The sequence below is a fragment of the Podarcis bocagei genome (genome assembly GCF_964188305.1).
Source record: "Podarcis bocagei genome assembly, chromosome: 5".
Taxonomy (NCBI): domain Eukaryota; kingdom Metazoa; phylum Chordata; class Lepidosauria; order Squamata; family Lacertidae; genus Podarcis; species Podarcis bocagei.
The window spans coordinates 102129104-102143524 of NC_138129.1; the positions used below are offsets into that span (position 1 = coordinate 102129104).

The 14421-nt window shown below is 47.9% G+C and overlaps 1 protein-coding gene across 4 annotated transcripts in view; it reads right to left on the minus strand.

Annotated features, from left to right (window-relative positions):
* LOC308586590 (flavin-containing monooxygenase 5-like) overlaps window positions 1-8503 on the minus strand; it is a 28875-nt gene extending 20372 nt beyond the window's left edge. The window contains exons 1-3 of one of the 4 annotated variants that reach the window (XM_081193308.1): window positions 8338-8492; window positions 5559-5698; window positions 4926-5098 (exon numbers count right to left, since the gene is read on the minus strand). The gene's annotated coding sequence lies outside the window, so the exon portion shown is untranslated. Of the gene's footprint in view, window positions 1-4925; window positions 5099-5558; window positions 5699-8337 lie in introns of all 4 variants that reach the window. The other 3 variants (XM_081193310.1, XM_081193311.1, XM_081193309.1) reach the window with 3 other exon arrangements.
* Window positions 8504-14421: the final 5918 nt, after the last annotated feature.

Consider the following 14421-nt stretch of genomic DNA (forward strand, 5'->3'; position numbering starts at 1 on the left):
TGGTAAAATGTGGTCTTGACTATGCTACCACTCAGTGGATTTGTAACTGGCTGACTGACCGAACCCAAAGGGTGCTCATCAATGGTTCCTCTTCATCCTGGAGAAGAGTGACTAGTGGGGTGCCACAGGGTTCTGTCTTGGGCCCGGTCTTATTCAACATCTTTATCAACGACTTGGATGATGGACTCAAGGGCATCCTGATCAAATTTGCAGATGACACCTGTCAGGGGTTCAGGGACAGAGGCACAGGTGAGGGGGGAGACGGAGAGCGATGGGGAAGAAACCCAGGACAGTGAGGAAGAGGATGACAATGACTTGAGGTCTTCCATGAGTCTCTCAAGTGAATCGGAGGATTCCCAGAAGGGGGCGCCCCTGGTCAAGCCAAGGGGGGTCACAGGGGGGACTTGCCAGGAGCAGGGAAGCAGCAGGGAAACCCCGAGTGGGAGTGGGAGATCGGGGTCGGCTTCCCAGGAGGAACGGAGTGAGAAGGGTGGAGTTCCCAGTGTGACACACGGAGCAGAGCAGGAAGGAGACAGGGGAAGGAGATCGGGGCAGGACGTCCTGCCGGAAGGGGCGGAGAGTAGTACAGGGAGTAGTGTAGCTGTCAAAAGGAAGGTCAGGGGTAGCGAACACGCGCCAAGTTCAAATGTGGAGGCGCGCGGAAATGCAGAGAGCCCGGAGGAGGAGCCTGGCCCCAAAGCACGAAGGAGGGGGGAGCAGGCATATGAGGGATCCGCGTCAGGGGAGAGCAGGAGGGAAGGAACCCAGGGGGGCAGGAAGACCCTGCGGAAAAGAAAGGACAGGAAGAGGTGGTCTAGCACAAGCCTCTTAAGCTGGTGTAGAGGCGGGACCGACTCAGAGGGGACTTCAAACGTCTAGGCTAAAAGACGCGGGGCGGGGCTGCACGCCTCGGTTGTGGAACCAATAATGAACTGCAATAAACATCCTTGTATATAAGAAGAGCTTGGCGTTGGTCTTTTGTGAGCTGAGACCTGAGGCAGCCCCTGACAACACCAAACTGGGAGGGGTGGCTAACACCCCAGAGGACAGGATCACACTTCAAAACGACCTTGACAGATTAGAGAACTGGGCCAAAACAAACAAGATGAACTTTAACAGGGAGAAATGTAAAGTATTGCACTTGGGCAAAAAAAATGAGAGGCACAAATACAAGATGGGTGACACCTGGCTTGAGAACAGTACATGTGAAAAGGATCTAGGAGTCTTGGTTGAGGACAAACTTGACATGAGCCAACAGTGTGACGCGGCAGCTAAAAAAGCCAATGCAATTCTGGGCTGCATCAATAGGAGTATAGCATCTAGATCAAGGGAAGTAATAGTGCCACTGTATTCTGCTCTGGTCAGACCTCACCGGGAGTACTGTGTCCAGTTCTGGGCACCACAGTTCAAGAAGGACACTGACAAACTGGAACGTGTCCAGAGGAGGGCAACCAAAATGGTCAAAGGCCTGGAAACGATGCCTTATGAGGAACGGCTAAGGGAGCTGGGCATGTTTAGCCTGGAGAAGAGGAGGTTAAGGGGTGATATGATAGCCATGTTCAAATATATAAAAGGATGTCACATAGAGGAGGGAGAAAGGTTGTTTTCTGCTGCTCCAGAGAAGCGGACACGGAGCAATGGATCCAAACTACAAGAAAGAAGATTCCACCTAAACATTAGGAAGAACTTCCTGACAGTAAGAGCTGTTCGACAGTGGAATTTGCTGCCAAGGAGTGTGGTGGAGTCTCCCCTTCTTTGGAGGTCTTTAAGCAGAGGCTTGACAACCATATGTCAGGAGTGCTCTGATGGTGTTTCCTGCTTGGCAGGGGGTTGGACTCAATGGCCCTTGTGGTCTATTCCAACTCTATGATTCTATGATTTAATCCCATTTGTTGTTGCCCAACACATTCCTGACACGTTCATGACAGGCAAAGTATGCCGACAGCACTAAACAGTGATGAATATCCATTTCAGGCACTAACTGACTTGTCACCTGGATCTCTGAACCTTCCCCATGGAACTTCGAGAGATAATTATTTCAACCAGGCAGGTCTGACCAGCACGTCCACAAAATAAATACATCCATGATCTCTGAACTCTTCCCTCAGTGAAGATAAACTTTACTTTATTTCTCTTCTAGTTCAAACCAGCAACGATTTCTGCACCAGGAAGCCACAAAATCCCCCTGCAGGCAAGATACCAAAGGTAGTCATTGATGTCATTTTCTCTTGCTGACTTTCCCCATCAGAAAGGTCTTTCAGCAGCCATATTTTTACCATGTTTCAAAAGGTAAAACGTGTGTTTAAGAGGGAAATTGTTAGTACTCATTAAAGATTCCTCATCATCCTGGGAAAAACTGACAAGTGGGGTGTCACAGGGTTCTGTCTTGGGCTCATTGTTGTTCAATGTCTTTATAAGTGACTTGGATGAAGGAATTGTGGGAATGCTCCTCAAATTTGCAGATGGCACCAAACTGGGAGGAGTAGCTAATGCTGCAGAAAACAGAATTGGAATTCAAAATGACCTTAACAGATTGGAGAACTGGGTGCAAGCTAACAAGATGAATGTCAATAGGGAGAAATGTCAGGTTCTACACTTAGGCAGAAAGAACCAGATGCACAAATATAACATGGGAGACACCTGGCTTACTAGCAGTTCATGTGAAAAGGGTTTAGGGTGGACCACAAGCTCCACATGGGTCCACAGTGTGATGCAGCAGCAAAAAAGGCTAACACTATTCTAGGCTGCATCAACAGATGTCTAGTATCCAGATCAAGGGAAGTAATAGTACCACTCGATTCTGCCTTGGTCAGACCACACCTGGAATACTCTGTCCAATTCTGGGCACCACAATCTAAGAAGGATGGTGACAAGCTGAAACATGTGCAGAGGGGGGCAACCAAGATGATAGAGACTGACAGGAGATATGATAGTCATTTTCAAATATCTTAAGGGCTGTCACATGGAAGGGGGAGCAAGCTTTTTTTTCTCCTGCTCTGGAGGGGAGGACTCAAGGCAATGGCTTCAAATGACAAGTAGGAGATTCCAACTAAACATCTGAAAAAACTTTTTGACAGTAAGAGCTGTTTGGCAGTGGGACAGTCTCCCTTGAGAGGTTGTGGGCTCTCCTTCCTTAGAGGTTTTTATGCAGAGGTTGGATGGCCATCTGTCAGGGATGCTGGAGTTGAGATGCCTGCATCACAGAGGGTTGGACCAGCTGAGCTGCTTGGGATCCCCTCCCACGTTACAATTCTATGATTCTATGACTCCTTTCTCCTTATAGCCCACCTTTCCTCCAAAGTGCTCAAGGTGGCCCTCCTGGTTTCCCATTTCCCATGTTATCCTCACCCTGTGAGGTAGGTGAGGCTGAGAGACAATGACTGGCCAAAGGCCTCACTTGAGGGCCAAGCCGTGGCTTTTACCCTGTTCTCCCAGATCCAATAAATGTCCCACAGTGTTACTCCATATTCTGGAAAGTAGGTCTAGAAGTGAAGAAGCAGGAGGACCTTTTCTCATAGCTCTGGACGTTTATGGTGACCCTTGTTAACAGTTCTGGGTGGCAACTTTCCCCTTTCCACCACCCATGCCTAGGAGGTTTTTAAGCAGAGGTTGGATGACCATCTGTCAGGGATGCTTCAGCTGAGATTCCTGCATTGCAGGGGGTTGGACTAGATGACCCTGGGGTCCCTTCTGACCACAATTCTGATTCTATGATTAGCATAAATGATGCCTCTGTCAGACTATGGCTTTTTGCCATAATTCACCAGGTCTCAGAACTGACTAGGTCCATAAACATGTAAAGTTATAGCAAGTGGGCCTTCAGACATGTTCTTTTTTTATTATGGCCAGCTTCCATGCATCACCTCAGGTGCTGCCTGGAACAGGAGCCCTCAACCAAGGTACCTCACTTTTGGTAAATGAAAAGTTACACCTGTGTCCTGATATTCATAACAACGGAGCTTCTTCAACTATGAGCCAGAAGCCCCAGCTCAAATCTCACCCTCCACTGTGAGCTCAACCGCCATGGCTTTGACAAGCTGTTATCTTTCAGCCCCACGCTGTATTATCCATGCTGCAGTATGGATTCCAGCCAGACCTTTGCATGCCTTGTCTCTATGCAGATGGTTTGGTTAACGTCCAGGCCATATTTTCTTCAAGAGAAGCAAATCATGGAACGGTCTAGAGAGAGACTCTCTACAACTAAGAGGGATGGATTCAGTGGGTTTACAAACCACCTCTGCCACTAAGTGACGGGGAAGAAACTATACTTTCTCATCCTCCCTTTTTTATTAGCAAAATTTTAATAACCTACCTCACAAGATTAGTATGAGGATTGTAGAACATTCTATGCACTCCTCTAGAAATTGTAATATAGGTAAAAGCAGGCACAGGCAGACTCGTCCCTCCAAGATGTTTTGGGACTACAACTCCGATCATCCCTGGCTAACAGGACCAGTGGCCAGTGATTATGGGAATTGTAGTCCCAAAACATCTGAGGGCTGAGTTTGCCTATGCCTGGGTAAAAGCAATACTCAGTTATTCCTTTCAATAAAAAACCAGTGATTTCATAACGGGATATTACACTTAGGAAACTTATTAAAGAGGATATCCTGACACTAATTCCTTAGTGATTTGGTCTTCTCCATTCCTCACATTCATTTTTGAAAGTAAGCTATTTTAGTTGTTTTTGCTGCTTCGTAAGTTCCTGTGCTTTTACTCCGGTGAAACCAGCAGGTGTGCTCTGTTAAACTCGTCCAGATCCCTTTCAACATTTCATATGCCATTTTATCCTTCAAGTCTGTCCTTTACAAAGACCCTGATACCTTCTGATGACTAGAAATATGACATTCACCTGCTCTAAACAACTGTAACTGGTATACCTGACAACAACTTAATATTTGCAGACTGAAAGCTATACAACAGACCTGTGAAGACTGCAGATGTGATGAGGCAATAGCACAAGGATTCACCGTACTGCCTAGTCCGCCTCTTCCACTCTGAAATTCTTCAGGGTGGAGAGAAGAGAGCTTTTAAAGGGTGTCATTGAGCAACAGTCCCTCCCAGCTGTTTGCTCCAATTGGACGGAGGGAAGCAAATCCTGGCAGGAAAGACATGGGTTTGAAAATATTTAGCAGTCTTATTCCATGGCCAAAAACAGTAACTGAGAAACAAGGTCTACAGTGTTGAGAAATAACATCACATGGCTTGGCAGGCTTCCCAAATGCTTCCATTTACGATTCTTCTTCACATGACAATGGGGAAAGATCTCTGGGATGTGGAAGTTGTGCTGGTTGCATTTGCAATAGCAAAGGGTAAAGCAGTCAGGCAACTTTTAACCTTTGAGCTCAACAATCCAGCAATCTCAGTAAACACGCCCTAGATAAAGATTGTACGAAAGGTTATTTTATAGCTCTGGGTTGCTTTAGTTGAGATTCCTGCCTTGCAGGGGGTCAGCGCAGATGACCCATGAGGTCCCTGTGATTCTATAATTTTAGGAATGCTGGAGAATGTGTTGACGTGCAATGCACAGAAGTGAGAGTCCAGGAGCAAAAACTCACCGTGACAAGATTAGGTGAAAATAGGCCACTGCTCTGTCTCCTTGATAACAGCCATAGTCCAGGTGAGCAAGGCAGGTGGGCAGGATCAGGGCACTGGGAAGCCGGTCTGCTGCCAGGTGCCACCCTTCCCAGTCCACTGGCTGGGGAAGACACATGGCAGTCATCGGGGTGGACCTGGGTAATATTGAGTCCTGTGTGAGGCCAAAATCTGACACCCTCTCCAGCCCAAAGCCACCTTCCCAAAGCCAGGTAGGGGAGACACCAGGCTTTGGGAAGCAGGTATGAGGGCTCTGGCAGGGTCCTAGAGCCCTCTCCGCTCCTTCTCAAAGTTGGTAGTAGACCAGTATAAGCAGCACACAAAACACTACCAAACCATTCTATGTTCTAAAACTTATATTAATAATCCAAAACTTGAGAGAACAATGTACAAGATCTACTACAGAAGCCACAAACAGAAAACTCATTCAAATTGTGTCCAAAAGGAAGATTCAGTCTTTAAAGGTCCTTTAGCCAGGCTCCTGTAGATATAAACAAAAGTAAGTTTGATCAAACGAAGTGTCAGCAATGTTGCGCTCAAGGGTTAGATATCAACGAAGATAAGTTTGATCAAACGAACTGTTGGTGATGTTACGCACAATAATTAGACAGGGTGCCGGCGTTTGTCACCTGTTACGCCCATGAAGAGTCTCGGGCTTCTTCAGTAAATTCTCTCTCACAGTTTTGATATATTTATAAACATTCAAGTCTACAGTGGTACCCCGCAAGACGAATGCCTCGCAAGACGGAAAACCCGCAAGACGAAAGGGTTTTCTGTTTTGGAGGCGCTTCGCAAGACAAATTTCCCTATGGACTTGCTTCGCAAGACGAAAGCCCATAGGGAAATCTCCGGGGACCTGTTTTAAATTGCTGGCGGTCGGGAGCAAAGACTTTCGCCCACAGCCGGCCTTCAGAAGAGGTCCTGGACCTCTTCTGAAGGCCGGCGGGGGGCAAAAGTCTTTGCTTCCCCCCCCGCCTGCCTTCCCGGGACAGCGGAGACTTCTCTGCTGTCCCGGGCGATCTTAAAATGCTGGCGGGCGGGAGCGAAGCGTTCGCTGCCGACCCCCAGCATTTTAAAATCTCCCCGGGACAGTGGAGGCTTCGCTCCCGCCCGCCAGCATTTTAAAATCGCCCCGGGACAGCAGGGGCTTTTAAAATGCTGGCGGTCGGCAGCAAAGCCCTCCTGTCCCCGGAGCTTGCGGGGCGGGAGGTGGGAAGAAGGGCTTTTCTTCCCACCGCCAGCCTTCAGAACAGCCTTCTGAAGGCTGGCAGTGGGAAGAAAAGCCCTTGTTCCCCCCCCCCAGCCTTCAGAAGAGGTCGGGGGACAGACTGTCCCCGGACCTGGTCTGAAGGCGGTTTCCCTAGGAACGCATTAATTGATTTTCAATGCATTCCTATGGGAAACCGTGCTTCGCAAGACGAAAAACTCACAAGAAGAAAAAACTTGCGGAACGAATTAATTTCGTCTTGCGAGGCACCACTGTATATGTTACATTTCTTCTTGGCTTAAGCTACAATATTTAATTTCTTTCTTCAGGAAATTCTCCCTCAAGATTTTGATGTACTAAGGCTTAGTAAATGAATAAATGCTTAAGTCAAGAAAGAACTTAGCAGGCTAAACATATCCAACTCCCTTGACCATTCCTCATAACTTGGTTTCCAGACCTTGGATCATCTTGGTTGCCCTCCTCTGCACACCTTCTAGTTTGTCAACATCCTCCTTAAATTGGTGCCCAGAATTGGACACAGTATTTCAGGTGTGGTCTGACCATGGCAGAATGGAGCAGGACTATTTCTTGTCTTGGTCACTAGACTTCTGCAAATCTGACGTGCATTTGACATGATTGGCCCAAGTGTATCCAGGAAGCTTCATGGCTGAGTGGAGATTCGAACCCTCGCCTCATAGTCACAGCAAGCATTCTAACCATTATGCCACACTGGCTCTCAAGGAGTAGGAAAGAAAAATAGCCAGCCATGAGTTACAAAACAGTTTGTCGTAAATGCAGTTTCTTTCAGTTTAGAAGGCAGTAGAAGTGACAACCTAAATTGTGTTTTCAGCAATTGAGAGTTTACTGAAACAGTTTATGCCACAGCATTTCCTCATAATAAGCTGCCTCTGGGCATATATTGAAGTCCCCCACCGCAATCTGATTTTTTATTTTTTTTAAGTATTTTTATTAAATGTTATCATGGGGAATGTTATCAAGATTTCTATTGTGGGGGACAGGCTTCATGTTGGGGAGCCAGAACCTCAGTTAGTTAAATATTTTTATTGATTTACTTGATTGTAGGGGAAAGCTGCCCTCCCTTAGCTACGTCCATGGATTTTATCCATAGAATCCAAATAACAAAATGAAATTTCATGAGATAAAACACATAAAAACCAAACCAAACCAAGGCTGGCATGAGATGTTACATTCATAAGAAAAAACGATAAAGCTGGTTATCTGGATATTTGTGATAAGACACAGAGGAGGGGTCAGAGGAGAGCACCGTCATAGAAAAGGAGAGACCCGGAAGTGGCGCCCACGGCTTGAAAGATGCGCAGAAACCCAAGTCCAGAACTGAGCCCTCAAAGGCACAAGGAGGACCAAGAATCAATGGCTCTTTTTAACACCAGGAATTTCCCCCAACCAAATCGATGCTACTTAGCCCAAACTGAGAGGCTTGCAGAAGAGGCAAGTGTAATTTTTCTTTTTTAATGTATTCAATGAAATCCTGCCCGACTGAGACAAGAGGTTACCTATTTTTCAGGTGAGTTTTCCGGGTCGTGCTCGAAAATTTTTTAAGGGCGCCTTTTTTCTTTCCTGTTTCACAAACCTCACTATTCAGACCTGAAACCTTTCAGCTCCACGATGTGGAAAGGCGCCGGGGTTTCTGGGCTCTCCTCAGAAAGGCTCCCGCGTGGGAGCAGCCCCCCTCCGAGGGCGGGAGACGCGCCGGGAATAAAGGGCGCTGCCCACCCGCCCGCCCCCAGCGCCAGGGAGGCGGGCAGCGCCATTGCTCAAGAGCGGAAGGAGCTCTCGAGCTGTTCCGGAGAGAGGGGGGCTGAAGTGCAGAATCCTAACGCCGTTCCCTCTGGCTGAGGCTAGACTGCCCCAAGGAGTGAATGGGTGGAATTGACAGCATGGGCTTTATCAGCACAGACATAGGCGCCGACTCCATGGGGCTTGAGGGGGCCCGAGCCCCCTCAAAAATTCGTTTGGGGGGGCTCAGCCCCCCCAATAATCTCGGGCGGCGGTGGGCGCGTCCGCGGCTTTTATAGGGCGCCCGGCGCGCACCAGCTTGATAACGGGCACCGGCGCGGCGGGGGGCGCCGGGCCGGGGGAGGAGGGCGGCCGGCCTGTCTCCTTGGCAACCCCATTGAGCAGCGCCGGCTCCCCCGGGAGGGCCATCCCCCCGCGCCGCCGATCGCCAACACCGCCGACGCTGTGGCTGCCCGAGCCCGAGCCCGAGCCTGAGCCTGAGCCCGACCCGGAGCCCGAGCCTGAGCCAGAGCCAGAGCCCGAGCCCGAGCCCGAGCCAGAGCCCGCCAGTCAGTCAGGAAGGCAGGAGAAATGGGGAGGGAGACGAGGGAGGAAAATTGCGCGCAGGGTGAAGAAAGGAGAAGGGCGAACGAGACGAGCTTCCAACCCAAAAAAGGGCTGGAAGACTGGGAGGATGCAGGATCGGGAAAGAAAGCGACGCCTTCCCCGCCCGCGACGTCGCCCGCTTGTCATTGGCAGCGCAGCGGGCGCCCAGAGGGGCTGGGCACCGGCGCAGGGCCGCTCCGCAGCCGCGGAGGACAGCTGCGCGGCTAGCAAGGTGTGCCGCGTAGAGCGCGGCCCTTGTGTGGCCCGGTGGCCAGGCAAGCTCGGGCGGGGACCCCCATGCAAATCTAAGACGGGAGAAGAGGGCAGAGCAAAGGGGGCCCCTTCCCCAACCTCCGGCTCTGAGACTTCCCTGAGCCCCAGAAAAGCGAAAGGATTTTCTCTTCTTCTTTTTTTATAAATATTTTATTAAGGTTTCAAATACAAAGTTAGAAACATACACTGAAGAAAAAAGTAAAAGAACAAGAAAAAGAAAAGAAGAAAAAGGAGAAAAGAAAACCAACCATTCAACACATTTTTTATATAACTAACTGGACTTCCTCGCATCTCCCTTACCCTGCATTCTTTATAATAAAGATATCAGCAAATTATTACCTTGTTTCGTACCTTATTTTGTACTTTTCAAATACTATACCTCTAAATTTAACATACTTTTCATCAGTTACTTATATCTTAAATTAAACATAGTATTACCTTAGATTTTGACCTTTTCTTACTTAAAATATAATTTCCTGTTTCCCAAATCTAATTGCTGAAGCTATAGTTTCCGAATCATGTAAATTTTTAACATTCATACAACTTATATTGTTTTTGTAAATAGTCCTTAAATTTTTTCCAGTCCTCTTCCGTTGTTTCTTCTCCCAAATCTCAGATTCTGCCAGTCATTTCAGCCAGTTCCATGTAGTCCATCAATTGCGTCTGCCACTCTTCCAGTGTGGGCAAATCTTGTGTCTTCCAATATTTTGCGATAAGTATTCTTGCTGCTGTAGTTGCATACATAAAGAAAGTTCTATCCTTCTTTAACACTTTCTGGCCAACAATGCCCAAGAGGAAGGCCTCTGGTTTCTTGGGAAAGGTATACTTAAATACCTTTTTTAACTCATTATAGATCATTTCCCAGAAGGCCTTCACTTTTGGACAAGTCCACCAGAGGTGAAAGAATGTCCCTTCAGCCTCCTTACATTTCCAACATTTATTATCAGACAGGTGATATATTTTTGCAAGCTTGACTGGGGTCATGTACCACCTATAAATCATTTTCATAATATTTTCCTTCAAGGCATTACATGCCGTGAATTTCATTCCGGTGGTCCATAACCTTTCCCAGTCCTCAAACATGATGTTATACCCAATATCCTGAGCCCATTTTATCATGGCTGATTTGACTGTCTCATCCTGAGTGATTTTCTCTTCAACCTGCCCTCCATCCTCTTGCAGAAAACTCTTTGCCTGCCCTGCCCGTATCTCGTTTTTGCTTTTTAATTCCACACACGCACCCTTCGGACTTCGTGGCAATCGGGCGCGCGGGTGCGTTTCCTAAGAGAGTGAGGACCCCCGCCTCCTCCCCACCTGCTCCCTCGCCAGCCAGCCAGCCGCGCGCCCTAGCCGGAGAGCCCCAGCCGTCCCCGTCGCGCAATCGGCTGGATCTCCCTTCAGCAGGCCGTGCTCACAACTCGGCCCAGGGACCCCCCAGCAGCGGATCTCCGGCCCAGCTGAAGAATCCGGCAACAAGCCCCCTCCTCCCCAATCGCTCCGCCGAAATACGCTCCAAAACCCCCCAGATAGGCCGCCGGCCGCCAAGTCTAGTGGCGCCCTGAGCGAGGGTCTCTCCCCAACACCGCCACCTCGAACTGCGTTCTCCCGGCTACCCGAGCGAACCAGCGGCAGGACCCCGGTATGGGCCCCCCCAATATTTTTTATAAGTCGGCGCCCCTGAGCACAGATGAAGGTAAGAACATTCACAAAATGCTGAAAAACATTTAATACGGTTTGGGGCAATTCACACAACCACTGTGATATGTCAGAATGTAGTTTATGGATAACTAACATGATCTCATGCTTTTGGAAACACAGTTGTGAGAAGTGCACAAGCACCGATTATGAGCAAGTCCCTACCTGACTAAATACGCATTTATTCAGGAACAACCTGTTCTGTGCTGACAACCATGTGTCAGGAGTGCTCTGATGGTGTTTCCTGCTTGGCAGGGGGTTGGACTCGATGGCCCTTGGGGTCTCTTCCAACTCTAGGATTCTATGATTCTATATACCTGAACATTAGGAGAATGCATGTTGTTGTTTGATAGTCTGGGGAGCTTGAAACCAACTGTATTGAAAGAATACCTTTAATATTATCTATTCATACACAATTAGTGAAAAACACCTTTTCACCCTCACATCTTCACTGGTGTTCAGGTAATCTACATATCCTGCAGTTCGGAAGACTGTAGACAAAGGTGACATAGGAAGGGTGGACTGGGTTACTCTAGGATCTGCCTATGTGAAAATACATGATTGTAAAGGTAAGGTAAGGGACCCCTGGACGGTTAAGTCCAGTGAAAGGTGACTATGGGGTGCGGAGCTCATCTCACTTTTCAGGCCAAGGGAGCCGGCATTTGTCCGCAAACAGCTTCCAGATCATGTGGCCAGCAGGACTAAGCTGCTTCTGGCGAACCAGAGCAGCACACAGAAACGCCGTTTACCTTCCTGCCGGAGCAGTACCTACCTCACTGGTATGCTTTTGAACTGCTAGGTTGGCAGAAGCCCGGACAGAGCAACGGGAGCTTACCCCCTCAGGCAGATTCAAACCACCAACTTTCCAATCAGCAAGCCCAAGAGGTTCAGTGGTTTAGACCACAGCACCACCCATGTCCCAATGATTTAAAACATCTTCCCAATGAGGAAAAACAAGGGGGAAAGTTCTGGTTGGAAGAAAGGTGGGGTATAAATTTGAAACAAAAACAGTTCCTGTTAAACACCGTGACATTTGACTCATTGCCCCACTTTCATGGAAGGAGGGAACAAAAGGAAGCCCAGAAAGGAAGTAGCAGGGACAAAGGCAACGACCCCACTCAGTTGCTCTACTTATTGCTCCTGGCTGTTGCAGATGTATGTGCGTATATATGAAGTATATACTGAAAGAACCAGAAAAACATTGGAGTAAATACTCAACTTTTTAATATGAAAGGGAGATATGAAGCCCCGTTGTACTTGATACAGTACAGAAAAAAAGTGCAGCATGTAACTGAACAGAAAGAGCAACTGTCTGCTACATTTAAAGTGGTGCAGTGGTACCTCATGTTACTACCTAATCTGTTCTGGAGGTCCGTTCGTAACAGGAAACCACTCATAACATGAGGCATGCTTTCTCTAATGGTGCCTCCTGCTGCTGCGCCACAAGCACGCAACTTCCACTCGCATCCCAGGGCAAAGGTCGCAACAAGGGGCATCTACTTCTGGGTTAGCGGAGCATGTAACCCACAGCATTCGTAAGGGGGACGGTACGTAACACGAGGTACCACTGTACCTCTAAGATCTACAGTGTGGCTCAATTTGTCAGCAAAAGCTGTTAAAACATGTACACACTAGAAGACAAAGGCAATCAGAGAATCACCGTCGCAGTATTATCATCTGGCAACCCGTTATACTTTACAGACAATAAATACATATACATGGTTTGTAATATTCTCCAACTGCAACAATACAAAACACACAATATGAGCACTACCCTGCGCTTGTACAATAACTTACTGAACAGTCTGAAATTTACTTAAACTCATAAGACCTGCCAAGCTGAGCTTTTACTAAAGCGGAAGTGACAAGTTTTCTCATGAATATGCCATTGACAGTAAATATTAATGGCCTTCATGAGGCAAGGGCAGGGCATTCCAACTGCAGAACAACTTTTGATGAAATAGGTTGGGCATGCTTATTCACACATCCTAAAGTGTTTTTAGGATGTGTCAATAAAACCCCCGTTTTTAATGGGACGCCATTAAAACCACAGCGCCCAGGACTTGCTGGTCAGTGGTTCGAATCCCCGCAACGGGGTGAGCTCCCGTTGCTTGGTCCCTGCTTCTGCCAACCTAGCAGTTCGAAAGGACGTCCAAGTGCAAGTAGATAAATAGGTACCGCTCCGGCAGGAAGGTAAACGGCGTTTCCGTGTGCTGCTCTGGTTCGCCAGAAGCGGCTTAGTCATGCTGGCCACGTGACCCGGAAGCTGTACGCCGGCTCCCTCGGCCAATAAAGCGAGATGAGCGGTGCAACCCCAGTCACTCACGACTGGACCTAATGGTCAGGGGTCCCTTTACCTTTAAAGTGTTTTTGGATTGCTTTATGTTATTGGTTTATTATTTGTGCTTCAGGGATAAGTGTTGGCAGGATGTGGGAAGATCCCTTCATGGGTCTGCTAGAGGCTGAGCGCATGACAGCAGTAGCACAGCTGCAGAATTAAGTCTGCTAGCCCCTGGCTATGGGCCCATCTTCCCTGACAAGTGGGAGGAATTTAGGTATCAGGACAGCCAGCATGTAGCCACTGCGAGTCTGAAGTCTATCAGTCTCCCAGATTGATGGAGCCTGACCAACGTGTCTTGATGTAGGCCCTGACTGGATAGATGCTACATATTGGCATCTTTGTTTGCAGCCCCCAGTGAGCAAGTCTAATCTTGCTTATGTTGCATTATTCTGCTTACAGGCTGTTTCACTGCTTTTTATTATGCATGAAGTCTGCTACTTCATAAAAGTACTGAAGTTCTCTCCACTGATGTTCTTATTGCCACTGAATCCAAAAGAACACTTGCATTTGGCAAAACACAAGGTTAAGTCATGGAAAGGCACAGACAAGGATAATATTTTATTGATCTAAGCTCCAGGAAAACTAGCATTTAGCAACAACTCACAATGGTTTCAGAGTCGAATGCCCAGCGAGCATGGAGAATGACAACTGAACAGAGTAAGAGTACAATGTGCATCATGGACAGAACTGCTGGGAACCACAGCTGGTGGGCAGAGTGCTGTGGTGCTCATCTCCAGCTGGCCCTCTTCTCACAGGCATCTGGTCGGCCACTGTGGAAACATGATGCTGGACTAGGTGAGCCCTTGGCAGGCTTGTTTCATGTTCTTATACAGAAAGTCCACTTTTAAAACAGAATGGCACAAAGGTGAAACAGAAGGCTAGTGAAAACACTGTAAACTTATATAGGATTTGTTTCAAGTAACTTTGCAACAACAACAAAACTAAT